Genomic DNA, 25,605 nt, shown 5'->3' with positions numbered 1-25,605 from the left:
GTTTGGGTCCTACATGGGGCATTGAGGGGTTTGTTGACAAGGGGCCAAGGCCTTTAAGGGACAGTGGTCTGTCTCTACGGATATCATATTTTGCTACCAATGACGATCACTGTCATTTGGTAGGTGAGCCATAAATATATTCACATATGTATTTAAAGAAGGGCTAATTCAGAACCACAGAGTATAATGACAATAAAAGGCCATATAAGAAACTGCTCAAAGCCAGGCATGGTGGTGCATGCCTTTAATCCCACCATCTGGGAGGCAGAAGCAGGAGGATCTCTGAGTTTAAGGCTAGTCTGGTCTACAGAGTGAGTTCCAGAACAACCAGGGCTATAAAGAGAAACCCTGTCTTAGAAACAAACAAACAAACAAAAAGTCAAAGAAGACATTATATGTGACATAGATCTAAGAAAATCTCCAAAAGAAAGACACTAATGCCTTAAACAAGAGAAACACGCTAAAGAGCACGTCAGCGCGCTAGCAAAGCAAAAGCGCACTGAGAAGTGAGGAGAGCAGGTAAAAGGCAGGGCACCTTTTATTCTCACCACACACAGTTCTGGAACATACAAAATTAGCCTATTATCACTGTGGTCTATCTACTATTGCTTTAGTAACTGCCGGCAAACCGCGGGAGAGCTCGGCGCTTTTTACGTCTCACCGAGAAGTTAGGTATCCTTTTTGTCTTCAGTGTTTAAACCCCCATTGCTTCTGTCAAGAAAAGTAATAAGTATGGCTGTTGCTGCCCACTTTAGACCATGCCTAAGTGTTAGTTTACAAGATGGATAGATGGGTGGGTGGATGGATGGGTGGGTGGGTGGGTGGATGGATGGGTGGGTGGGTGGATGGATGGGTGGATGGGTAGATGGATGGGTGGGTGGGTAGATCGATGGGTGGGTGGATGGATGGATGGATAGATGGATGGATGGGTGAGTGGGTAGATGGGTGGATGGATGGATGGATGAGTGGGTGGGTGGATGGATGGATGGATAGATGAGTGGGTGGGTGGATGGATGGATAGATAGATAGATAGATGGATGGATGGATGGATGGATGGATGGATAGATAGATAGATAGATAGATAGATAGATAGATAGATAGATAGATAGATAGATGATAGACATACAGACAGATAGATTCCTGATGACAAACTACACAAACAACTTAAGGGAGAAAGGGCTCACTTTTGGATCATGGTTTCAAAGGCTTCAGCCATAGTCCTTGGCTCCATTAATGGTGGGCTCCTGGTTGGCAGGATATTGTAGTGGCAGCAGCTTGTGGTGGAGGCTTCTCATTTCATGGGAGACAGGAACCACAGGAATAGACAATCAAGAAGCCAGGAAAAAAACACCTCCGAGGACCCACTCCAGTGGCCTACTTCTTCCAGATGGGCCCCTGTCCCCCAAATTTTTTTGCATCTCTTTGACCACCACCAGCAACTGGGGACAAGCATTTAATGCATGGCCTTGGGTGAAGGGCGGGCCACTTCATATCCATATCCATAGCACTGAGAACTTTGTGCTTTCTGAGAGTCCTTTCTGGAAAGCATGGTGCTTTGGGAAAGTTGAATCCTGTTCTGCTTTAGAACAAACATGGGAAGTTGTAAAGAAAACAATGCGCATGTGTGTGATATTTGTGAGTTATGGATTCCCAGAATTATGCCTTCACCCTCACGGGATCCCTTATATAACCTGCAGTCCCAAACAAAATCAGGCAGCCCCCAGGTTTTGGGTGGATGGAGCACAAACTCAAGAGAGCAGGAGCCTTTGTTTCCTTCCCTGACACATTCCAGGAATACAGCTTGGTTAAGGGAGCTGATGAGTGTTTGTTGTCCCAAAGAAAATGCAGAGTCCAGATGACTCATGTTTAAAGTCTTTATCTCCTGATAAAGGCCTGAATCTGAAGACCTGGGACCCCCCAAGATGAAGCAGTATCAGGGTCATCCACAAGAAGAGAGGCCTCAGTGTCCTGGGAGCCACGGTACATTGCTTGGGGTCTTTATGCCTCCTGCATGAGATGGCCGGAGCAGGAACATCTCAGCAGCTGTCACAATTGTTCTTTCATGGTCTGCTTCTACAAGCCGGTAGGCTGTTTCCTAATGAAGGATGATGGGGAGGGAAAAAGTAGGGAGAGGGGAGAGAGGGAAGAGGGGGAAATAAGCAAAAGTTGAAGCTAGAACAACTAAGATCTATTTTAATTCTTCAAGAGTCGAGTGAGCTAGCAAGGGACCTTCCCTCTCCCTCCTCGACCAGGAATTCTCACCTGGACAGTTGCTAGACACGGGCAAACCATGCTAATTTCATTAGATGGGAACGTTGCCCAATGCTGCTGCCACTGAGATTTGCTTTGATTCCAGAGTTGCTATTTTGGCAACCAGGGAATTGAAGTCAGACTCATTGGAGGCATTTTAACATTTCCTTAGCAAGGGAATTTGGACCTGGTGCACTTTGAAACACATAGCCAAGAAAGCAAACCAGACAAATTCTACCAAGTCCAACTCTTTGTGCTGGGAATGCAGCCTGAATATCCCAACCAAGTCCGATCCCTGGAAACATGCGCTTATAAGAGATGCTGAGACACAAGGGGAAATAAGCTGGGCTAAGACCATCCCTCCCCCAACCTCTAAGGCCCTGGGAGCAGCATCTCCATGCATTGCTAGCACCAGGTCACTATCAGCTCTCAGTGTTTGAAGGTATTCAATTGATAATTGGACCCATACTCAGTCAGGAATTGGGAAGGCAGGGTTAACAGGCTGTGGTGATTTGAAGGTGGCCCCCATAGGCCCACAGGGAGTGGCACTATTAGGAGGTGTGACCTTGTTATAGAAGTATGGCTTTCTTGGAGAAAGGGTGTCACTGGGGTGGGCTTTGGGATCTCAGAGGCTCAAGACAAGCCAATGTCTCTCTTTCTTCCTGTTGCCTGTGGATCTGAATGTAGAACTCTCGGCTACCTCCCCAGCACTGCCTGCCTGCATGCCGCCATGTTACCCAACATGATGATAATGGATGAGACCTCTGAACTATAAGGCAGCCCCGATGAAATGTTTTGCTTTATAAGAGTTGCCATGGCTATGGCATCTTTCCCCAGCAAGAAAGTCCTAACTAAGACACAGGCAAGTGACATTTTACTTCGTGGAAGGATTTAAAATCCCGCCGCCCTTTCTTGCTGAAGCAGATAGAATCCTCTGTGTTTGCCAGTCTCCCCGTCACCTATCTGGGGGGACTGTGCACTGTCTGAGGAGGTCGGCTGTGAGCAATTTTCCTGCTTTGAGTTCAGGATGTTAGCTTGCTAATTTTAAGTCAGTCATAGTAACGATCAAGCTTTTCTGTCCCGACAGATGTGTTTTAGGGTATGTTGTCGGCCTTATTCATCCCTCACGAACCAGAGCGATGCCTGTGCTTTTTTTTTTTTTTTCTTTTTTTCGGAGCTGGGGACCAAACCCAGGGCCTTGCGCTTGCTAGGCAGGTGCTCTACCACTGAGCTAAATCCCCAATCCCGGCTGTGCTCTTTGAAAACATAGGCAGACTACATCCCATCTACGGATGATTTCCTGCCTGCCAGGAGCCTCATGTAACTGATTCCATTCATTGGCACCAAGGTAAAATGTCACTTCAGCGTCATGTTCGTAACCCACCACCATTTAACCTGTAAAGAAGGAGTCTTGCAGACGGCAAGCTTCGTGAAAGCAAGGGCAGGAACTAGACTTCTATGTAGTTACAGTTTCTGTTAGAATGAAAGCCATCAGAGATGCTGATGTAAAGAGTCAAGAAGTGAGACAACCAGAGAGACTTAGGATAAAAGCCGTTTTCAATCAAATGGAAAATGAGAGAGATGCGTCTTTAATAATAAGTAAAAGTTTATTTTCAAAAACAATTAAAATAAAACACATGATCTGCAGTCCACAAGTTCCACATCAGAGTCAATCAGCTATGAACTTTATACACACACACACACACACACACACATACATATATATATTCATATATATATATATATGAATATATATATATAACAAAACCCTCCATCTGTATTATTCAGACAGAATTTCTTTTAGTCTTTATTCTCTAATGACACAAACACCATTTGCATTGCATCTATAGTGCACGATGTATAAGTAAGCTGGGCGTGATCTATTTAAGGTATATATGGCTGGTGCACATCTGCTATATACACATAGTTTGCCATTTTTTTTTTTTTTTGGTTCTTTTTTCCGGAGCTGGGACCGAACCCAGGGCCTTGTGCTTCCTAGGTAAGCGCTCTACCACTGAGCTAAATCCCCAGCCCCAGTTTGCCATTTTATAGAAGAAATTTGAGCATCCAAGGATTTCGCTGTGTGCGTCTGTAGGGATGAGTTGCTCAGGGGATGGCATGGGGGGCGTGGTCCTGGAACAAGTTCGCTGGGCATAGCAAGGTGTGATTGGCAATATGGAGTGTCAGTTCAACTTGTAGTCTTGAGTCACGACGGAAGCACAGCTTTGAGTGCGTCAATGAAGTTGTTTCTACAATGGTTTAACTGAGCTGGGAGACCTACTCAGAAGTGAGAGGTACCACGTCACGGGCTGGAGCCATCAACCGACTCAAACAGACAAACCTGCCTGCATTCATAGCTCTCCGCCTCCCTTATCGGCTGCCTCGTACTCAAGCGACTGTAACTTCCCCCACCACAATGGACTGCGCCTTTCAAACCACACGCAACACAAACCTTAAAAGTTGCCTCTGTCTCATCTGACCTCAGCAGCAAGGGACACAACTGGTACTCGAGGACAGTCCCAGCTGCTCCCGCGCCACTTCCGACTGACTGGGAACTCAGTTGTGAACCCCGTACACAGGTGCCTGGCGTGCTCACGGTCACCAGCAGGTCACCAGCAGAGCGTGAAGCAAAGCTGGCCTTAGGCCCCCTCTTGTGTGACACCCCGTTCACTTATCCTTTCTCAAACGGTCATCGCGGCTTTTCCTCTGCTGCTGAATGAAAAGGTGACCTAAGTCTTAATTAGCATTCCCTACCTAGTGTCACATATAGTGACGCCTTCTAGAAAAAGGTTGGGGGATAAAGAACTAAAGCCCCATACATAATAGCCAGTAATGGGCGCACATGTTTGTAAATGTTTGTTTTAATACTAATGTCAGATTATTTAGGACCTAATCCTTCCTGTTGATTGGACTGAGTATACGTGGGGGGATAAAGATTTCTATCCCTACATTAACACATTTTATGGGCTTCAAAGCCACTCCCCCCACCCCACTAAAACACAAGGTCGTGAACTAATAGAACCCTCATTTTCCGAGTGGTTCGGTAATCTGCCGAGGAGCCCTGTAGATGTACTAGGTAAACAAACTGTCTGAATTCTTACGAAATGCATCAAACCGGTGAGCGCGCTCCTCAGAGCATCTGCGGGGACTGGAACAGAAGGAAACGCTAAGAAGCGCTCTGCCCCAAGCCACTTACGTAACCTGTGCTGCCACAGATTAAAATTAAGCTATTCGAGGCAATCCCAAGCCCCAAAAGAGACTAAAAGGAAAGAGACTAAGATCTTCTCATGCCTTCTCCCCGCCCCAGAGGATTACAGTGCCAACCTTATAATCGTTAGGAGCTGCAATCCTATGTGATCTTCTGCTCCTGCTCCACCGTTTAGTCTGTTTCCCCTTCCCTCCGTCACACGAGTTTTCGTTAGACATCTGTTTTTCATACCACAGAATCACCATTTCAAGGATTAAAAATTAAAAAAAAAAATAATGTTCAGGAGTCTGGCGAGATGGCTTAGAGGGTAAAAGCACTTGCTAAGCCTTACAGAGTTCAGATCCAGCCCCCGTATAAAAAGCCACGCATGGTGGTAAGTGCCTGTAACCCCGTACGTCACGTCGTCGGGAAGCCAAGTAGGGGAGGCTGGAGAATCATGGAAACTTGCTGGCTGCTTTCAGCGTCACTGAAAAACCCAAGGTCTCCAGATGGGGTGAGAGATCCTATCCAAAGTAACGGAGGACCCCTGACGCCTTCCTGTGTGTCAGCGCACAGACATGCACACACACACACACACACACACACACACACACACACACACACACACACACACACCCCACACACACTAAAGCGCAGAGAGGAATATAATTATCTCTTTAGTTTTTAAAAAGCACTGTGATCAGCTGTCTTCGCTGTTCAACTACTTCCTACCCGACACCACAGGAAGTTTCTTCTCTCCCTCCTCATCCTCAGGGCTTTGCTGCTCTGGAGTTTCAGCAGAATCGCCCACTTATTATTCTTCCTTAGAGATTGACTGGGATGCGTTAGACTCTGAGACCAAGAGCCGAGCTCAAGAGGGTTACCTGTCACTTTCCGTCATCTGTCCTTGCTATCTGTGACTCACTGCCCTGGGACACCCGACAGTCCTTCCCCCAGGAAAGTCCAAAGCCAGGGGTGTCTGTTCCCAGTGTAACCTCTCTGAATCATAGCCTCACTAGCACTGCCAGGGCTTCCCATCTGAAGGAGAACAGCCTGCTGTAGGGTGTTCCCAGAGCTGGAACAAGAGGGCTTCACACGCCAGAGGCCCCAGGTCAGTTCTGTTTGTCCAGGCAGGAACTTTAAACATTAGAGTTTTCCTTTTGTGGGGTGAAAAAAGCAAGTCTGCAATGTCAGATGGTTTCTCGCAGTTATTTTATTTCTTCGTCTCCCATCCAACCTGTTCCTCCCACCCTGTTCTCACGCTCTACCTCCTGCTCTCCCTCCCACTCTGCCCCTCCCATGTGCTTCCCACTCCTCTCTCCCATCCTCTCTATTCTACGGTCTCCACCCTTTCCTCTCTAGCCCTTCCTCTCCATTCCCACCTTTGTCCACTCTGTCCTTCCTGTCCTCCTCTCCCTCACACCCTCTCTTCCCATCTTTTTACTCCTTGCTCTCTGTTCTCGTCACCCTCTGTTTCTGCTCAATCATCTGTACTCGTGGCATTGTAACCAAGAGTATCCTCCACAGGGCTCCTAAGAAGTCTTTCAATAGAAACGCTATTAGGTTGTTTCACTCCCAAAGAGTCTTCAACATTTAACACCATTTAAGGAATCAAGAGCCTTGCCCATTGAGAAAGCAAAACGTGTGGTGGACAGCTTAGCTTGCGCCCTCCCTCCCTGAGCGCGTGCCATGCTCACAGAATAGGAGCAGGTAACTTCCCTCCTCCATCAGATTAGAAAAGAGCAAAGGCAAAGAGGCTCTGCTGACAGAGATGGCTAGGCTAGCCCCCTTCTCCAGAGACGACTAGGCTAGCCTGCTTCTCCAACAAAACAAAACAAAAACAACAACAAAAAAACCCCAAAACAACAAAACCCGAAACTGTACTCTTGGCCTAGCCTTCATCCCCTCTTGTTCTGGTATTCAATTACTGAATACCCACTATAAAACCATCCCTGTTCTTGATTGTTCTCATCAATCAAGTGCTTCTTTAAACCTCTCCAGGACCTCCCACAACAGCTCTGGTCCTGTCCCCCAGCTCCCTGTCACTGAAGTGTTCTGTACACCAGCTTTTCACTGGTTCGTCCCACAATAAGCTGAATACATTTATCTACCCGGCTTGGGAGTGGTCATCAACGGCATTGGCCCATTCTCTTCCATGTATTTCTATCTTTCGCACTGCATGCTCTGGTCATCCACAGCAAGACTACGTGTAATACCCCAAACAGACCCTTCGGCATGGAAGGTTATTCCAACACCCAACTCTCATATCAAGTCCTCTGTAAAGACTTGGGGGAGTGTCCGTGTCATCTTAGTTCGATCTCCCGTGCCTGGAGCCTGTACAGAGACTCCACGTCTGTGGGCGGAAATCAGAGATTAGGTTCCAGTTCTGGTTTTGCTAATGCCTGGCTTCAAGAAGCTTGCTCATTGCTCACAACGGGCTAAACCACCATTTCCTCCAAAAACTAGGCCACTCGTTACTTTCCACTGACGCTTAAAGTGATGCCCAGTGAACCCCACTGCACACACATCAATATTGCTATGCTCAGCTCAGAAGACTTCAACTTTTTTTAAAGATTAATTAAAAATTTTTTTTTACTTATTCACTTTATGTCCTGCTCACTGCCCCCTCCCAGTGACCCCTCCCACAATCCTTCCCCCATCCCCCTACCCTGGGATACCCTCTCTGTATGGATCAGGGCTCCCTGGGTATCCCCCCTATCCTAGCACTTTAAGTCTCTGCAAAGCTAGGCACTTCCTATTCCACTGAGGCCAGACAAGGCAGCCCAGCTAGAAGAACACATCCCACGTACAGGCAACAGCTTTGGCCATCCCCACTCTAGTTGTTCAGAATCCACGTGAAGCCCAAGCTGCACATCTGCTACACATGAGAGAGGAGGCCTAGGTCTAGCCTGTGTATTCTCTTTGAGAGCCCCAAAAGTCCAGGTTAGTTGACTCGGTTTGTCTTCTTATGGAGTTCAATCCCCTTCAGGGACCCACAAGACTTTCTCCTATTTTTCCATAAGAGTCCCCAAGCTCCATCCATTGTTTGATTGTGGGTGTCTGTATCTGTTTGGGTCATCTGCTGGGTGGGGCCTCCCAGAGAACAACATGCTCCTGTCTGCAAGCATAACAGAATATCATTAACAGTGTCAGGGGCTGGTGCTTGCCCATGGGATGGGTCTCAAGTTGGGCCACTTATTGGTTGGCCATTGCCTCAGTCTCTGCTCCATCCCCCAGGCCCGTATTTCTTGAAGACAGGATAAATTTTGGCTTGAAAGTTTTGTGGGTGGGTGGTGTCTCCTACTGCTTCTCTGGGGTTCCTGTCTTGCTACAGGAGGTGGCTTCTTCAGGTTTCATATCCCCAGTGTAGTGAGTCACAGCTAAGGTCACCCCCATCGGTTCTTGGGTGCCTCTCTTATCCCAGGTCTCTGTCTCATCTTGGGCATGCCCCCCAGCCCCACCTCCTCATCCTGTCAGTTGCAGATTTCCATTCATTTTCATGGCCATCTCGCCATCTCGCCATCTCTACTAGGCAAAGGACACTGTCAATAGGGCAAATCAGCAGCCCACAGGTTGGGAAGGGTCTTCAACCCTACATCTGACAGAGGGCTGATATTCAAAATGGATAAAGAACTCAAGAAGGACCCCAACAATTCTAATAACCCAATTAGAAAATGGGATACAGAACCAAACAGAATTCTCAACAGTGGAGTCTCAAATGGCTGAGAAGCACTTAGAGAAATGTTCTAAGTCCTAAGTCATCAGGGAAAAGCAAATTAAAACTATCCTGAGATTCCACCTTATACCGATCAGAATGGCTAAGACCAAAAACTCAAGGGATAGCACATGCTGGTGAGGATGTGGAGCAAGGGGAACACTCCTCCATTGCTGGTGGGAAAGCAAACTGGTACAACCACATTGGAAAGGAATTTGGTGTTTTCTTAGAAAACCCGGAATAGTTCTACCTCATTCTTTTAAACTGGACCTTTCTAGGTAAGTTGTTCTCAACCTGTGGTGTACACTAGGGTCATCTAAGGAATTTAAAAGCATGTCTGTGCTTCCTTCTCAGCCCCCACCCCCTAAATTCTGCACAGGGCTTGGGTGCTGGCAATTTTCAAAAGTTTTCATAGTTTCAAGCATTGGCGATCTGGGTCCAGAAAGGATTCTATGGGCTTTATAAACACAAAGTGATTCCCAACACTGAAAATGGGCACTAGAAAGGGACAGAAACGCTATTTTAAAAAGTGAAGACCGTAGGGGTTGGGGATTTAGCTCAGTGGTAGAGCGCTTGCCTAGCATGTGCAAGGCCCTGGGTTCGGTCCCCAGCTCCGGAAAAAAAAAAAAGTGAAGACTGAGAAGTGAGCAAATTTTACAAAGCCCCTAAGTATGTCTGTGTAAGCACCAAATCTTCCCAAAGGCAAAGGGAACAAAGTATCTCAGGGTCACAGTGAAATTGAGGCTGCAGACTTTAAAACATTGCACACCTTGGAAATATATATTGTTGCACAGGTCAGAGAATAGTGAAACGGAATGGGGTCAGAAGCTAATACATGGAAGCATTTCTGTCTGAACATTTCTCCCAAGAGGCACAGAGATCACAGCCGGTTTGTCTACACAAGTGACAGGCGTACCAAGCATGCTGCCGCCATTGCCAGGGCATTCGGCTCAGGTTCCTGTGAAGGTGAGAGTAATATCGGACTCATTAATTGTCTACATTTCCGATATGATAAGACTTCAGTGGATGGTGTTAATTAAACGGCAAAACAACCCCTCTTGTGGTGGTGTGCATTCCAAGTTAGAGCAATTAATTCACTCACTTAAACTGATCAAGATTTAATTACCATCACTCCGTGCAATTACTCCATAATTAAAGTAATTTGGTTCCTTCCACTTGCTGACGGTGTCACTGAACAGCCATTCACGGCACCAAAAGAAGTGATAATTAACTTAAAGAATAGCTCAGGGCCGTTTTACCCACACAGGCTCACTGCTGATTATCCCTAAAGACCCTAGATGGAGTTAAGCATGGAAAGAAGAATCCTGGGATCATTTTAAAGTAATAATAATAATAATAAAATAAACAACACCTTAAGTCTTCTCCCCACCCCTCCCCAAAATGAGGTCCCTTAGAAGCTTACGCACTTCTTAGAAATTTAAATGATGGTGGTTGCCGTCACTATAACCTAACCATAAATTAGTGTCATGGGCAAAACAAACAGAACTTGAAAAAAATTAAGCACTTAAATATCGGTTAGGGCTAATTACTGTGGGAGAGTAGAGTCTACTTGGCAGTTGGTAGGGGTGGTATAAAATATACTGGTACAAAAAGAACACTCGGGATCTTTGGGAAAGGACAGAAAAAGATGTCTAAAGATTACGTCTCTGCGGGGTTGGAGAGATGGCTCAGCAGCTAAGAGTGTTCGCTGTTCTTCCAGAGGACCAAGTTCAGTTCCTATCCCACATCAGGTGGCTCATAACTTGATGCCCTCTTCTAGCTTCTGCAAGCGCTCATGTACAGACTCGCAGACATCCCTATAAATAAAAGTTTTTATAATTAAAAGTTTTAAAAAAGTATAACAGTGTTGGAAAAGAAAAGCATTGGAACAGAGGGGGGGAAGGGAGAGAGGGGAGAGGGAGAGGGAGAGAGAGGGAGAAGTAGAGAAGGGAGAGGGCGAGAGAAGAGGGAGAGAGGGAGAGAGGGGAGAGAAGAGAGGGAGAGCTCAGCTGTCTGTATAGCTTCTTGAAAAGGTCATTCTCCCCACCCCCCACCAGCAGAAAAAGGTGGATGATCACTTTTGGGACTCTGGAATCGGACAGCATTATGGAGAAATGCTCAATCCCAGGGCTGGCTAAGCTCCTTCACTCCTAGGCCCAGGTCAAGGTTGTGAAGACCCAGGCTGGAGTCCAGCAGCTTCCCAAAGTGCATTCAGAGGTGAGTTATACTCTAAGGGGCAGGCTGAGTTAGATGGAACTGGAGAAGAGGTCTGAGTAAAGACCAAAGGGCCTCCATATTAGCGGGCTAAATGAAAATACAGGGGTGATAGCAGCTCTCCTGGAGCTTCAGGAATAACTTAGTCCACGCCTGAGTTCCCTACGTGGAGAGAACCGCTCACACTGGCAGAGCCTTGCATTGCCCCCCTTCCCCCACCAGTGTAGAGCGTTACTCCTGGGTCCTGCGTTGAGAGTCTGGGAGGCGGCAACAAGAGGAATCCTTTGCCCGGGTATCATTCAGATGTAACTGTTGTTGTTGTTGCTGCTGCTGTGTTACAGGTAGGGAGCAAAGCCACGGCTTTGCCCATGCTAAGCAAACAAATGCTCTGCCACAGAGCTACACTTCTAACCCTGAAACGTCATCCTTTACTAATATAACCATGGAAACGTGGAGGGTGCAAAGGGTGAGGCTGCCCTTCTGCCGCAGTTGCTTGGAGCAGTGCACACAGAGGACTGTTGCAGGGAACGGGGCTCCGCCCACGGTGTCCTGGTTACACTGGTAAGAATGCTGAGGCACGGAAATAGCATCAGCTGCCTTCTGAGAACAAGCAGCTCAGACCACAGGCCTTGCCGGTGCTGGAGTGGAATCTCAAATTACTGTCTCAGAGCTGTTGACAAACAGTTTTTGCTGGGCAGTTGCTAAAGCAAACTATGACATTAGTAGCTCTTTAATCAGATCACAATATCTTCCATATTCAGGCCACTTCCAGGAATATAGGTGGCTTTTCACAGTCAAGGGTTCCACAGATTCAAACAGAGGCAAACAATTTAAAAAAAAAAACCCAAACAGAACCTTTGCTGAAGCATACACAGACTTTTCCTTATTCCCTAAGCCATATAGCATAAGGATCATTTACGTAACATTTACATCCTGTTGAATACTAAAACATGTGGAATGATTCTATAGGTTATATGCAAATTCAATACCATCGAACGGAAGGGACGTGGCTTTCTAAGGCTTGTGTATCCATGGGAATAGGAAGATGTCCTTTCTCAGTGTCCTGCTCGTGATAGAGATACTATGACGGTTGGAGGAGAGGTCTCTGTGCTGTTTTGTCTTGTCCCCTTGATGGTTTCGGAAGCCACTTAGGAGACACGTGGAGTGCCTATGAGGGAGTTTCTCAATTACGCCAACTGAGGTGAGAAGACACACCTCACTGTATGTGGTACCATTCTGTGGGCTGTGGTCCTGGGCTGCATAAAATTGAGAAAGAGCTGAGCCTTCGTCCTTCTCTCCTTCAGGACTGCAGACACTCTATCAGCACCTGCCTTAAGACTTTCCTACCACAGACGCACCAAGTCTCCTTAAATGTAATTGGAAATAGCTTCTTCTCCCTCGAGTTGCTTCTTGTCAGGTATTTGGTCTCTATAATGGGAAAAGTAACTGATATTGTATTTGTAAGAGTTTGTTATTGAGTAGAAACCCCAGCTACATTCATAACTATCTATGGCCCTGTTCCGTTGCCTATCTGCATGTCCCTTTATCTGTCTATTATCTATCTGTGTATTGTCATCTACCTATCTATCTGTGGTGGTTCAAATATGCTTGGCCCATGGGAAGTGGCACTATTAGGGGGTGTAGTCTTGTTGGACTAGACATGGCCATGTTGGAGGAGATGTGTTATTATGTAGGTGGACTTTGAGGGCTCTTAGTGCTCAAATTCTGCCCAGTTCAGAAGAGTCCCCTTCTGCTAACTGCAGATCAAGATGTAGAACTCAACTGTTTCTCCAGAACCACGTCTGTGTGGACACTGCCATGCTTCATGTCTTGATGATAATGGACTGAACTTCTGAAACTCTAAGCCAGCCCCAACTGAATGTTGTCCTTTAGAGTTACCATAGTCATGGTGTCTCTTCACAGTAATAAAAACCTAAGATCTGTCATCTACCTATTGTCTGTCTGTCTGTCTGTCTGTCTATCATTTATCTTTCACCTATCAATTGATATATCTATCACATATTACCTATCACCTATCATCTATCTATCTATCTATCTATCTATCTATCTATCTATCTATCTATCCATCAATCTATCATCTACCTGTCATGTGTATATAGATTAGGATTAGGTCATGCAATTACTGGGGCTGGCAAGGTCCATGTCTGCAGGTGCACTGGCAAGGTTGAGACCCAGAAAGCTGATGTGGCCATAGCTGAAGACAGTGGGCTCCAAGTTCGGAAAGAGCTGATGTTTCCACTCAAATCAGAAGGCAGGAAAAACCATGTATCCATTCAAAGGCATTTAAGCAGGGTATTGGTTTATTATTGTTCTCACTGCAGTCCGTTGCTGTTAGAAAATACCTTGACTGAAACAACTTAAGGAGGAAAAGAGTCAATTTTAGCTCATAATTCCAGATTGTCACCTATTACAGTGGGGAAGTCAGGGGGACAGGAACTTGAAGCAGCTGGTCACATTTCGCAGTCAAAAGCAGTAAGAGAATGAAAGCATGCATGCTTACTGGTGCTCAGTTCTTTGCTATACTTACCCTGTCTGGGATCCACAAGCCTAGAGAATGATACCTCCCATAGTGGACAGGTCTTCTCATCTCCCAGCTATAACCGTAGGCCAATTTCATCTATACAGTCCCTCTCCAAGACTTCTTCCCAGATGATTTTATATGGTGTCAGGTTGACAGTCTAAAATAACCATCCCAGGAATGAAGGATTCTCTCTCGCAGGACAGTAAGTGCTCTTGTTCAATTCGGGCTCTTAGATGAGTACCAGCTGCATTCTGGAAGGGAATCTGCTTTTCGCTCAGTCTACTTATTTAAATGGTAATCCTATCTAAAACCTCCCTCACAGAAACACTCAGAATAATGTTTGACCAAGTATCTGGGGATCCTGTGACCCACAGAAGTTGATACATACAATCGAGCATCATACCTCCTGAAGTCTCTTCCAACCTCCGTGCTATAAAAACCCTAGTTATCCTGAGTACACAGTTGAAATCCCCCTTAAGTAGAAGCTGGGCTGTCTTCTCAGCCATTCCCTGCATGCAGGAAGCTTCCAACAGCTATAAAAATGGTGTGTAGAAGGATGACAGTGCAACAGAAAAGGCCCGTGGTGGTTCTGACCTGCCCTTCCCGGGTGGTTCAAAGGTAGGAAATACTTCCTTTCCCAACAGACACCAAATAATGACTCCTTGTCCTATAGAGAGACAGACTGAGCAGGAATTTTGTAAGCAGAGGAGGCGAATATCTGGAAATGGTGTGATATGAAATGGGTCATCTAGGCTGAGACCTGAGAGCGAGAGGAAGCTGGTGAGCTGGTTAGTAATGGCCACTCAGGTTGGGATACTCTGTAAGCACAAGACACATAACAATAACGACAAGGTCAAATACCACAGCACCTTCTAAATAACTGATCGTGTGCTGAAAGGAAATTATTCTGGACCTGGCTCTGGTTTCGTATGTAGTTTGAGTGTGTCTGTCTAGAGTGTGTCTTCACTTGGTCCTCAGTACAAAGATGTGAGAAGGTAGATCCTTTAAGAAGTGGGGTCTGCTTGGAAGTAATTAAACCACTGAGGCCTTGGAAGACATTCTCATGAGCTCCTGTGGAACCCTCCAAGAAGTTCCTCAGCCAGTCTGGCTTCCCATCCCACCATGATTTTCCCTTCTTTGTTCCATTCATGAAGCCATCCTCTTTGCGGTTCTCACCAGGGACAGCGCCATGCTACTTAGATGACCAACTTCCAAACCTGTGAGCTACATGAACCTCTTGGCTTTATAAAGTACCCAGCCTCAGGTACTTTGTTGTAGCAATGGAAATGGAGTTTGAACTTAGACACTGTCACAACAATGATTGCTCCACCTTTATTACCGACTTCTAAGTAAGTCTGAGATGCCCTACTGTTAAGAAAGGTCTTTAGACTCTTACTCCCAGGTTTGTGAGATAATTTAATTATCCTTTGATCAACAACCAAATTTTGGTAAATTATTATAGGCAGAAGATTGAAGTTTTGACCCCCTTACCACAGTATTAAGCATAAAGCTACTAACTGTATAAATATATATGTTTGTGGCCTTAAACAATTGAAGTATCATTCAGGAAAAAAAATCTTTGTACCAGTTTACATTTGATCATTGTGTTCTCAAAAACTTGAACTGCAGACATAAATTTTGTCACATGATCCTAATAATAGGCACTTCACTTAGACTTAAGTTAGACAAAGAGGGCTTACAATTGAAAAGATACATATAAATATAGAATTATCAATCTATCTATCCATCAATCATCTATCTATCTATCTATCTATCTATCTATCTATCTATCTATCTTTCACAAATAGGTATGGGAAGGATTAAAAAGAGTGGAGGGACTCCAGGCTTTCAAAAAGGCTATTCTTGAAAGGATTATAATATGACCATAGTTTAAAAATCACCACAAAGTTAGGGTTTCCCTTGTCTGACCACTGAATTCTAGTCACTTTTAGTGGTGGCTTCAATCCAAATTTATTTATAAAGAATTACTCATCCAGGTACATCACCCCAACTTTATAAGTCATCTAAGACACTGTAGAAAGCGACAGATCTGGTGCCTTTCCCAGGACTGATTCAGCAGGCTTTCTTGCCCACAAACGAGGCATGTTTAGTAATAGTTGTATGTGGGCATAATTCATACTAACCTCAAACGTTTAATACCATTAATTCGTCAAAACTAATAATATTAATTCATTCAAAAAATGAGATTAAACTGGGGCACCCCTTGCAGCCAGAATCCGTGACTGATGTCTCCGTGACATGGATGGCTAGCACCACCCCGCAGGGCGTTTGCACACAGGTGGCCAATTTTGGTGGGGACCATCAGCTTCTCCTGTCTCCAGTTAAAGAATCTTGGGAGGAAAGGGGGGAAAAAAGATGAAGAAGAAAGAAAAGGCTGCTTGTCTCTCTGCACACCTTGAACGGTGCATTTTATCAGCCAGACCCATGATTGATGTTTAATGCCAACAGGGCCCCGTCATACAATTATTTTTCTAAGCAGCCTTTAATGGAAATCAGCAGGTAGGAAGAGCCCAGGCAGGCTCGCGAAATGATGGCTGCTGCTGCTGACTTTATTCCTGGCCACGTAAATCACACACGGGTATCATTAAACGTAGCCATCGAGAAGGGTGCGGAGTGACATGTGGCATCGCTGTGAATTAAGAACGCTCTCCCCCCTTCCCTTCTTTCTCAGTTTGCAATATGTTAATACTCCATCCCTACCTTCTGCTGGCCTTTCTTCACTGTTAGGCATTATAAACATTTACTGAGCACTTATTATGAGTGCTAGGCACAACTGGCATAGGAAGGTTAACAGAAAACAGTGATGTCTCCCATGTGGATTTTTGTTTGGTTCTGTGAGGTACCACGATGTAAGATAACCAACATACAAATGGCACAGGTCCATGAGGCTTCAGTGTCTATCTCCAGATGGAAGGGGGGCACGTAACAAGATGGTCTTGACTTAATTATTTTAGCCTCATTGACCGGCTGCTTTCTTCTCTGTGACATAGTGATGAGGTGCTTATAACCTTACCTTGAGGAGAAACATGGACAAAATGTACACACCCAACTAGCGGGATGCCTGCCCAATGGTTAGTGTTTAATGGCTAATAGCTAACAGTTATTCCACAGGAACTGTAAAGATACATTTTGTTGTTTTTGAGACAAGGTCTCATTATGTATCCTTGGCCAGTCTGGAGCCCACTATGTAGACCAGGCTGGCTTCTAACTCAGAGACTCTGGAGCACTGTGCTTAAAGGCGTACACCAACCCATCTGGCAAAGCTAATGTGTCATATTAAACCATTACCAATGCTTGTGCATTCTGTGTGAGCAAATGAAGGGGCTCATTATAGCTATTTACTCTTCAAGCAGCTGATTAGCAAGCCATGGGATCTTCCCCTACCTTCCCATACTGCAGAGCAGAGAGTTAAGTACCATTTGTAGTTCACTGTGTGTCTGTAAACTCGTCCTTGTAGGGTCTTGCATCGTTAAGCAGGTGACGCCAACCCATCCTCTGGAGACAGCTGTTGAGTTGGGGTTGCCTCTGGCTCATTCAGACTTCAGGCTGCCAGTACAGGCGACTTAAAGGGATGACTAAATGGCCAGTGGATGAACTTGGTGGAGGTGGGGACTCCCTCACGTCCTCTACAGTTCACCCTGCCTAAGAGCTCCCCATAAAGAAGGCCTCATATCTGCGGCACGTGCACAGAACCGTACTCCGGAAGCAGAATTCTGCTTGAATGTTTTTAACTAAGTAATCGCCCCTCTAGCCAGTTAAGAACCTAACTTTGTAATCTTTTAAAAAATAAACTCAGTATTTAGTATCGATTGAGATATACTCTGTAAAGGACGGTGTAACATGTTTTCTCAGGGGCCCGCTCCTCTTTAACTCTGTCACTGGGTTTGTGAGGATGTATCTCATATGACTGAAAACACATCTCTGTCTTCTCTGCGTTGCTCGTATCTCAAGGGACCGTGGCTGGTCACCTCTCCTGAGACAAAGGCACAGCTCTCCAACAGCCTTTGGGGTGCTTTGCAAGGACTTGGCAAAGGGGTCTCTGGCCCTTTCAGGGGTCACCAACTTCGAAAATGTCCCCCAATGAACAAGAACACAGAGTGAATGGAAGATTAACTACAAAGCTGAGTGAAAATTAAAATGTCACAAAAGAAATTCCTAAAAAATACCAACAAGAGAAGAAAAGGTCTTAGTGACGGAGCTGCTGTCTAATTTAGTGTACGTATGGGAACATTCAGAGACGAGTCCGAATTCTTTCAGTTTCTTTGGAAATCTTGATTTTGAAACTCAACCTCAAGCATAGACCACACGGGGGCCTTGTTTATCTTTTCACCTTGTGGGTGGCAGAGGAATCCTAACCTGAACATCTGCGGAAGACAGAAGACACAGGACAATCAGGGCATTAGACGCATTAGCTTGGCAGGGGACTCAAAAGCAGGCACTGAGACAAAAGTTAAAGAATTGTGTCAGATTCACATTCATGGTGCACCTCATGTGTCTGCTAGACAGTCCTAGTCAGTCTAGTCCTCTAGGAAACTGGGAACTGTAAAATACCCAGAAAGAGTTCACTGAAATCAACTCTTCATTTCGAAGACAAAAGTATCTGCTTGGACAAAGAGATACATGATCGCTAATGATCGCTACTGGGCCTGACAAACAGATGCGTTCTTTTTAAATTCTTTACTGATTGTGCGCACACACGTGAACCTGTGCGCGCGCACACACACACACACACACACACACACACACACACACACACACACACACACACACACAGCTCATGTGTGGAGATCAGAGAACAAGTTCTCCCTTCCTTTCACCATGTGGGTCTCAAGACTGAACACAAGCTTCCAGGCTTAGGGACAAGACTCCTATCCAAAACTTTGTTAGACGGGAGAAATGACTCCTGCTCTTCTGTATCAGAGTGGAGTGAGTGATTTATTAATATATTTAAAATAACTAGAGGAAAGACTAGAGAGAAGGGTCCAGCAGCCCCCACCCTCGGTGTCTCCCCATAATCCCTGACTTCTGCATGATCCTGGCTGAAACTTAGACTTCATTTATAGTAAGTTTACTTCACAGAATTTCAGAGAAGGGAGTGTCTCTGCTATTATGTGGCCCTGGATCACTCCTAGATTGTGTTTCTTTTCCAGTTGCTGGTAATTGTGCGTGTTTCTGAGGGACAGGGTGGTGTGCAGCATATAAGTGAGCTAAGTTAATTAGCGTTCCGATCACGTTGGTTTTGAAAACATTCAAATTCCTTCAAGTTTTTTGTTTTGTTTTGGCTTTTGTTTTTGTTTTTAGATTTGTTTGTTTATGTTATATGTGTGTGTTTGCCTGCATGGTAGGTATGTGTATCCATGGGTGTGTCTGGATGTGTACCTGGAGTTACAAACAGCTGTGACTTGTCACACAGATGCTTGGGGACTGAAGCCAAGTCTTCTGCAAGAGTGACAAGAATTCTTAACTGCCGAACCATCTCTCCAGCCTCTCCTCTAGTTATTATAAATATATAATAAATCACTAACTTCACTGTGCTAAGCAAAACAGGGCTTATTCCTCCCATCCAACTGCAATTTTCTACACAGTAGCTGTCTTTTCTGTCCCATCCCTTACCAGGCTCAGATAAGCATGACTCTGTCTTTAGGTTTTAGTCTTCAGGTGTGAAGCCAGAACAAGCCAGTTTATATCTGGCTTCATCTACGATACTTTAAATGACAGTATTTCTTTTCTTTCAGCTGTTTTTTTGCCTTGTTTTGTTTTGGTCAGGGTCTCAGGTAGCCCAGGGTGGCCTTGAACTCACCCTGTAACTGAAGATGGCCTTGAACTTCTGACACTCTGGACTCTCTGTCTCAAGTGCTGGGATTACAAGTGTAAAACTTAAAATCAACCAGGGTTATGATTCTTCTGTGGATTCAGAAAAGAACAGCCAAGGATAAAAATGCAGATGGTGGGGCTTGACGATCTAGACTGTTTCTCTGAGTTTATTGACATGCTCTGTTAGAAGTTGGTATGGCTGGTGCTCAGAATGAAATAAGTGTTGGCAAGGGATCTGGCTTCACAAAAACAATGCAACGGCTCAGTCCGAGCATTAGAAATAACCAGTACAGGTTAGTGGAAGCAGGGCACTTCCTGCAGGAAGATAGAGGGACACAGGCAAGGGCCTTTATGAAGTGGAAATTTGCAGAAGACAGTGTTGTCCTGTGCTATCCTGTGGGAAAGCTCGGTTCCTTCCAGATCTCCCACAGAAAAAGATACTAGATGACACTTGACAATAGTCGGTCCAGCTGTTACCAAGCGCCAGATGTTGGGCTAGGACTCAGTCTACACCAACCGCTCTTTACAACGAAGTCCGGGAGTTGGTAGAGATTAGACACCCATTTAGAGGATGAGGAGTATGAAGCTCACACCCATCGATGGCTTCTCACTCAGAAGTGAATTTGGCCGTGAAAACTACTGCACGGGAGCACTGGTGACGAGTTGGGCTTATTTGGCTCAGACAACAAGACTACAAGAGGCAGTCTTGAACTTGCTGTATTGGATTGGAAACCTCAAGAACCCCAAATCCTCGAATTCATCTATTCTGCCTTTGTGATGTGGTGGCTTTTGTCTTGGAGCCATCCTTTCTGTAGGCTGCCACAGCTCAAGAGGAAGACGAGAAGGACAGTGGGGCATAGGAGCCTTCCGGCTCAAATTGCCAGCCTTAACTCAAAATTTTTCAGAATCCAATTCAGCGTCTCATTGGCTGGGTTGTGTCTCATGAGTTCCTGTTTGCAGAGAAAGGCATGAATCAGCCTTTTCTTCTGAGCACAGCACCTGGAGCAGGACTCCCATCATGAGACTGGATTGTAGAAAGGGGTTCTGATCCCAAAACCTTGTACAGGCCTTAAGTGCCCAGTAACTCCTGAGGACCTTACATATACATGACCCATGACTGTCATGTGTCTGCCATGGGAGATTTGTTGACTCCAGGCACTGTGTTGAAATCCCACTGGGTGGAGAAGCTCAGACAGCCACTTGTGAGAGCGAATACCTTACAACCCTCAGCGGGCAAGTGGCTTTGGGACGCTACACGAATGTCTCTGCTTGCTAAATGGCGATCCTAAAAGGCTTGAGGACCCTGCAAGAAAAGACTTCTTCCAAGTCAGATGTAAGAAAACAGTCTCCAGATCATTCTTGGCCCTTTCTTTACATTAGCTTCCCCCCACCACACCCCAGCCCCACCTGGGTCAAATCCTCTGCCTCTAAGAGCAAACTTAGGGGCTTCGCATCTATGCTAAACTCACGAGCTTTCCTCAGGAAACGTGAGCTGCTAGCAGTTCATGGACTCAGGGAGATTTTGCTAGCCAGAAAAGTAGGTAGACACTGCAAGCCTGAATGTGTACCTGTGTCATCGTGGAGGCCGTGGGGACAAGCAGTTCTAAAGCCTAAAGCTGATGGAGTACACCCTCTAATGGCCAGGGAAGCCATTAGAACAAGACTTTCTCCCAGGATGGTGACAGCACCCCTGTTGTGGGAAACTGTCGTCGATCATCTACTTTTGAGGATAGTCTTGGTTTTCAATGTTCTGCCCCAAAGCCTCTGATTTATTTGATGATATCACCATGGACAGAGCACAGTCCTAAAGCTGTGAGCCATTACCGATTGTTTCTCTTCCAAGGGTCGAAATGTTTTGTTTTTGGTTTGGTTTGGCTTTTTTGTTTGTTTTTTGTTTTTTGTTTTTTTTTTTTATTCAACACAAGTGAGGAGTTAATTCTGTTCTTTTCTGTTCTTTGGAATGGGGTGGGAGGGAGACTCCAGATGCCAGGCACAGTTCAGGTCCCCAGGTTGCTGTGCTCACGGGGCCATTTTTAAGATCCAAAACCACAATGATTAGCAAGTACACTGCTTCATCTGCCCTCATTGTATCTGCTTACATACATACTCATCAAATGCATATCATTACAAGTGGACAAATTTGGAGACACCGAATTTTCACTTTTTATAAATGTTAACCCTTCCAAGCACATTTGAATTTTACCATAGAAAAAAGCATATATGTAATTGAACTCTAGAGGCATTATTAGACATATTGTATAATTATTATAGTACATTCTGCCCAGGGGCCTGCTTGATTTATTTTGGTATTTGCTTATGATCTTGTCTAAGCAGATATTTTTAAGATGAAAAATTCCTTTCTGAGGCTACTGTAAGGTACCTCAGGCCAGATAACATAAAAGTCAAAGAAATGTATTTCTCGCCTGGCAGTGGCCTTTAATCCCGTCACTCGGGAGTCAGAGGCAGGCAGATCTCTGAGTTCGAGGCCAGCCTGTTCTAGAGTGAGTTCCAGGGTACCAAAGCTACACAGAGAAACCATTTCTCAGAGAAAAGGAAAGAAAAGGAAAGAAAAGAAGAAGAAAGAAAAGAAAAGAAGAAGAAAGGAAAGAAAAGAAAAGAAAAGAAAAGAAAGAACGAAGGAAGAACAGAACAGAACAGAACAGAAAAGAAAAAGAATAAATGTATTTCTCGCTGTCCTAGGAGCTGGGATTTGGAGAGTGGTAATGGCTTGTATTCCATCTCTAAGATGGTGACTTTTCCTCTGTCCACACATTGCAGAAGCATGGGAAGGGGAGGCAGCTTTCAGTACTTTATTTAAGTACTTTTTACATGTATCTATTTACCTATCTATCTATCTATCTATCTATCTATCTATCTATCTACCATCTATCTATACCTATCTAACATATGTTTATCTATCTGTTATCTGTCTATGTATCTACCATCTATCTGTCACCTGTCTATCTTTATATCTACCATCTGTCTATCATTTACCTGTCTGTCTGTCTGTCTATGTGTTTGTCTACCATCTGTCTATCTATTATCTTCTATCTATGTATCATCTATCTTTCTAGTATCTATCATTAATCTATCTATCCATATCTATCTACCTATCTACCATCTATCATTTACCTATCTATCTATCATCTCTTCATCTGTCTATCTATATACCATCTATCTATCTACCATCTACCTATCTGTCTATCTACCATCTGTCTGTCTGTCTATCTATCTATCTACCATCTATTTATCTATCATCTACCTGTCTATCTACCATCTGTCTATTTATCTATATATCTGTCTAACTATCTATCTATTATCTGTCTGTCTATCTATCTACCATCTATCTATCAACTACTTATCTATCTACCATCTGTCTGTCTGTCTGTCTGTCTATCTTTCTGTTTATTGGGAGAGGGATCTGTACATGCCATGGCACATGTGTAGAGGTCAGATGCCAACTTTACAGGATCTGGTTTTTCGTTTCTATCACATGGGTCCCAGGGATGGCTCAGGTTGGCAGGCTTGGCACCAAATGTCTTTCCCTGCTGAGCCATCTCACTGGTCCCCAAGTGTCTTTATAGGAGAATGAACCTAACTTTCCAGAGCCAGGCCCTCATGGTTCATTCCCTTTCCAAGGGCTCCACCTCTCAATGTTTTCGCACTGGCAGATGCACATCAACGTAAATTTGAGAGGATACAGTATTCAAATCATGGCCTCATGTGATCATTGCATCACCGTACCTTCTTTAATTAAAAATCAGTTCTAGTTGCATGTCCGTGTATATCTGTGTGTAGGTATGTACATGTGTGTATAGTGTGTTGAGATCCATGGGGCTGGAATTCTGGACTGTTGTGAGCTGCGCAAGGTGGGGCTAGGAGCTAAATTTGAGTAGTCCGGAAAAGGAGAATACACTCCTTGAATACACTCTCGAGCCCTTTCTCCAGCCCCCTACACTGCCATTTTATGAGGCATGCTTTCACATATTTTGTGATAGCCTAGGATAACTGCATTCCTAATTTATTTTTAATTTATTCTCACAGGACTGGTTGCCATTCCGTCACCCCAAAAGCTCTGACATGCAAGGACTTGGACTAATCTCCACACTTAAAAAGCTTCTGTGGTGAGCCTGTGTGGCTTTTCCCGGAAGGACCTGAAAAACACAAGGACCGGATTAAAGGAGGCCTCTAGTCAGTACTTTCTCTCATCTGCTTGGCTGAAGTTTCCAAACTTTCAGGCCCACAGTGTGTCCCTTTAACTCGAAACATGGCTGGTGGTTTCTGAGACCCCTTTCTGTAGTCAGAGCCCCCTCCTCACTCCTCGGGCGGGCTCAAATGGACCAGGCTGTGTGAAATGTTTTCATTTCCATTGACTGGTTGTGTATTTCCCTTGTGTTAATCCCTTGTTAATGGACACTTTCTCTGAGCCAGCTGAGATTGGAGTTGTGCTGTCTTTGTGACTCTAGCAGATTTTATGACTTGGATATCTTTGTTTTTGTTATTTTGAGATTTGGGGATTTTGTCTGTTTCATCGATATTGATTCTCAGTGAGAGATGGCCCAGGCTCCCACAGCTTCTGTTTGTGTTTGATCTACAAACAGTGGGAGGGACTCCTCAGCCTGCAAATGTTTTCCTTCTCTGTTTCAACTGGGAAAGGCAGAGCCATTAGCAGCTCCCACCACTGGAAACAGATGAACGGGGGCTTTAAACCAAGGTTTGTGTTGGCGGTGTGGGATGAGACACCGTGTTTGTCATTCAAATGACCTTAAGCCACTGCTCTGGGGCACTCGTTTTAGAGAGCCATGTGGAAGAGTGAAGGGTCTCAGCGATTGCTTTCTGAGAAGTCTGAGGAGAAATATTCATTCTTGTGATTAACTCTGCCCTTTACTAACTGTGTGACTCTGGGCAAATCATTTGCCCACCTGATTCTCAGTTTTAACTCTATGATGAAGCTGTAGCAAGTCTTGGTGGTACAGGTCTGTAGAGACAGGAAGAAGTTTGAGCTATAGAGTAAAACCCTGTCTCAACAAACAAAAACATGGGCCGGGGAGATGGCCGGGTTAATAAAATGCTTGTCTTTCAAACATGAGTACCTGAGTTTGGATTCCACAGAACCCACAAAGAAAAGCTGGGCATGGTGGGGTGGGCGTATCTGTCATCCCAGCAATGGTGAGACGGGAGGTGAGGCAGGCAGATACTTGGAAGCCTGTGGGCCAGCTAACCTTGCCTACAGGGTGACATTCTTGGCCAATGGGTGACCCTGTCTCAAACAAAGGATGCAAAGTGCCTGAGGACTCACAATGAGGCTGTCCCTTGACCTTCACAGGCACATCTGCTCAGGTCCACAACATCCCTACGGAAGCACACATACTCATACAGAAAACAAAACTAAAGCATTCAAAGTTCCTGCATAGATTCCTGGGATAGTCTCTTGTGTACCGTGTATTTCTGTACAGGCAGAGATCTGAGTAGGGGCTGGACTTGGGTATTTTTATGCAGTGTCACCTGTATTGCGGTAGAAATCTCGGCTTGCGTCTGGACAAACCACACCAGGCCAACATGGTTCCACATGGAAAGATTTAATGTAAGGATGAGACAGGGAGAGGGACGAGAGAGAGAGGGAGAGGAGAGAGAGAGAGAGAGAGAGAGAGAGAGAGAGAGAGAGAAGAAGGAGGAGGAGGGGGAGGAGGAAGATGAAGAGGGAGGGAGGGAGGAGGGGGAGAGGGGGAGGAGGAGAGGGGAGGAAGAGGAAGAAGGAGAAGAAGGAGAAGGAGAAGAAGAAGAAGAAGAAGAAGAAGAAGAAGAAGAAGAAGAAGAAGAAGAAGAAGAAGAAGAAGAAGAAGGAGAGTAGAAGAGGAGAGG

General features: G+C 45.1%; 1 long non-coding RNA gene across 2 annotated transcripts; it reads left to right on the top strand.

Annotated features, from left to right (window-relative positions):
- The first annotated feature begins 11,092 nt into the window (after positions 1-11,092).
- Positions 11,093-24,827, top strand: LOC120097124 (uncharacterized). Of its 2 annotated transcripts, XR_005494380.2 has the most exons (4): positions 11,093-11,369; positions 12,336-12,567; positions 12,671-12,783; positions 23,788-24,827. It is a non-coding gene; the product is annotated as an uncharacterized LOC120097124 (long non-coding RNA). The 2 variants fall into 2 exon arrangements; XR_010058131.1 differs by lacking the exon at positions 12,336-12,567.
- The last annotated feature ends 778 nt before the right edge of the window (positions 24,828-25,605 follow it).

Source organism: Rattus norvegicus, chromosome 15, assembly GCF_036323735.1.
Source record: "Rattus norvegicus strain BN/NHsdMcwi chromosome 15, GRCr8, whole genome shotgun sequence".
Taxonomy (NCBI): Eukaryota; Metazoa; Chordata; class Mammalia; order Rodentia; family Muridae; genus Rattus; species Rattus norvegicus.
Note: the sequence above shows the minus strand (reverse complement) of the source record. Positions and strands in the feature narration are given on the sequence as shown.